The following is a 3,341-nucleotide window of genomic DNA, read 5'->3' as shown; positions in this document are numbered from 1 at the left end:
AATTTGATTCGGGGGACTGATACCATATTAAATACTTTAGAAATACTGCTTAGGTTGGGGAAAATCCTGCCTACATGGAAAACCAAAGGAACTTGTTATAATGAACTTTTTGCTTGATGACAAAACTAATTTATGCTCAGATGCCCCTCTAGTCAAGATAGCGGGTAAATTGGTAATTAAGCTCACTTAATTATTTCATAGCATTTATATTTAATAATTATGTCATATGCTAAATGTTAGAATATATATCAAATGTACATTCCTGCAGTGTGACATGCCACCTCTAAAACTACCGCAAACATTAAGAATAAAAAAAAAAAAAAAATAAATATATATATATATATATATATTTTTTTTTTTTTTTTATAATTGTTATGCATGAAGTTTACATGACCTCATTTCAGGAACATACTGATTTTAAACATCTGGGGCCTCATGTATAAAACTTTACGTAGATTTCATCCTACATGTGTGCGTATGCTCAAAAGCTAGATTTTTTGCGAACGTACAAATGTTTTCAGATTTATAAAGCCATGCGTACGCCAGAACCTCCACAAAATTCCCTTTGTAATACCCAGTCAGGGGAAGATTGTGCGTACGTGAATCTCCACCCCGTCTCCTCCCCGAAATAGCCATTTATGGAGCTTACAACGCCTAGTTTTAATATGCATAACGTCATCTGCATATAATTTCCATGCATATTCCATCCACGTGACACCATGTTTAACTCAGTTAAGGGTAGGAATACGTTAGGAAAATATGAGATATGGGCTATAAATGTGTTTTGAGACATCACTATTCTAATTTATGCAATTTGCCTAAAAGGTAAACATATATTTTATAATGTTTATAGCCTATATTTTTATGGAAAGAGATAGGCCTTATTTTTTTGCAGTGTAAATAACTGTCTGACTCACCGCGTCAATAACAAAACATTTTGAAAATAAAACGTGCATATCTTACAGTTTTCTTCCAATTCGATCTTTTAAATATGATGTTTGTCACAATATTGGGAAGAGCACGAAAGGGGTTATCATTAGGCTACTGTTTGTGCGCGGCACCTGTGAACAGAGGTTCTACTGTCATCAGACCAATGGACTGTTTGATCAATGAGCGCATCCTTATGTCTGTCATTACCGTCTATGTTCCAAAGCCATCAAACAAAGTCAAGTTCACAAAAATTATCATTATTATTCGCGCAAAAGTATTTTCTCAGAACATGAGTTTTGCTATTTAGAACACACTTTACAGCGGAATTGTCATGCGCCAAGCAATCCTCACTGTGAAAAACATTAAATCGCATACCACAGGAAAATTTTTCGAAAGCAGCACATCCACTGCAAATATTTCTGTTTAAATTCATATAAAAATGTTGTAATTTCTGGATAATAATTTCATGAAATTTCAGTGCTTAACTTCATTATTCAGAGTGTCATATTTAATTTAAAAGTGTATGTCAAATGTAAAACAGGCTTTAAAATCATTCTGTTTGCTTCCTTATTTTGCTCCCTCCAGTAAAAGAGTGCGTACGCATGGTCTAGAGCAGTGTTTCTCAACCCTGGTCCTGAGCGCCCTGCAACACTGCACATTTTGTGTCTCCCTTATCTGACACCCATTTCAGGTCCTGGAGTTTCTTTTAGTGAGCTAATGAGTTGAAACAGGTGTGTTTGATTAGGGAGACACACAAAATGTGCAGTGCTGGGGGGCGCCTAAAACCAGGGTTGAGAAACACTGGTCTAGAGTGTCCATGCGGTGCACACATATTTAAGCCTAGTTTATTTTTATAAATCCCGATATGTGCGTGGAAAATTGCGTTTCCATTTCCATGCCCATTTTGTGCATACGCAACGTTTATACATCAGGCCCCTAGCCAATACAATAAGCTAATAATAAATGTAATGTTACAGCAAATAAACAAATTAATATTCTATGCTAATATGTTTTTACTAAATAAATTAAAAGTAATACAACAAAAGCTAAAATAAATTGACTAAATAATTAAGTGAATTTAGGCAATGCATTATAATGCACAGTATAAAAAAATGGATATTCATTTCGAGATTTGTTAAATATTACATTTAACAGTGTTTTTAAATCACCAGTGTTTTAAGATTAACTTTAGGTAAGCATTAGGATATTTATATGTAAAAAAATATATAGTGGAAATGAACTTGTAAAATTAAATAGCCAATATTGATCAAATATATTATTTATCAAATATGATAAATAAAACAACAAATAAAAAATAAATAAGTGAGACTACATGGAATATTTATACATTAAAAAAAATAATTTAATACCATAGGTCCATTTAAAATAGCTAAATAAATAATTAATAAATAAAAATGGTGAACATTTTAGAAGAATCAGATAGATTGCCCCAAGATGGCGGCACGTTCACACGCTGCGGCTTCTCTCTCTCCCGACAGAAAGGTGTTTTCGTGTTTTTTGTCTTGTGAGTCGCAGTGTTTTTGTACGTATTCGTCGCGTCTATCTGTCTTTAAGCGCGCATACAGTCGTGAGTTTCTGCTCGATGCCGGCAGAACCACATTTTTAGAGTTAAACTCTGCGCACGCCGATCTCGGTCTGCTCCGGAGGCCCACACCATCACCGACCCCCACTGCTGCACCTCGCCCACAGTGGAGGCGCCACAAGCGGCGCGAGAGGAAGCAGAAGAGGGGTAAGCGCGGAGGTATCCGGGCTAGACTAGCGACTAACCCACACAAGCCGGCTATCCCCACCATCATACTGGCTAACGTACGCTCTTTGGACAATAAACTGGACTACATCCGACTACTACGCTCAACTCAGAGGACTGTAAGAGACTGTTGTGTTTTTGTGTTCACGGAAACATGGCTCAACAACAGCGTTCCGGACTGCGATATTCATCTCGATCAGTTCACATGCTATCGAGCGTACAGAGCTCGCGTCGAAGGAGGTAAGACCCGCGGCGGAGGGCTTTGTGTTTACATCAATGATGCGTGGTGCCGCGATGCTGTTGTGGTCTGCAAACACTGCTCACCCCTGGTGGAGTTTATGATTATTAAGTGCCGGCCGTTCTATCTACCGAGGGAATATACAGCCATACTGCTCGTTGCTGTATACATCCCTCCCAGCTCCAACAACAGCAACAGGAGCGAGGCACTAAATGAACTGTACCAGCACATCAGTGAGCAGCAGACAGCCCACCCCGATGCTTTTCTCATCTTAGCTGGGGATTTCAACCACGCAGACTTAAAGAGTGTGTTCCCAAAAATACACCAACACATAGACTTTCCAACACGGGGAAACAACACTCTGGACTTTGTTTACACCACACAGAGAGGAGCTTACAAGGCCCT

The sequence above is a fragment of the Sinocyclocheilus grahami genome, unplaced genomic scaffold (genome assembly GCF_001515645.1).
Source record: "Sinocyclocheilus grahami isolate Dianchi unplaced genomic scaffold, SAMN03320097.WGS_v1.1 scaffold755.1, whole genome shotgun sequence".
NCBI lineage: Eukaryota > Metazoa > Chordata > Actinopteri > Cypriniformes > Cyprinidae > Sinocyclocheilus > Sinocyclocheilus grahami.
This window is presented reverse-complemented; position numbering follows the sequence as displayed.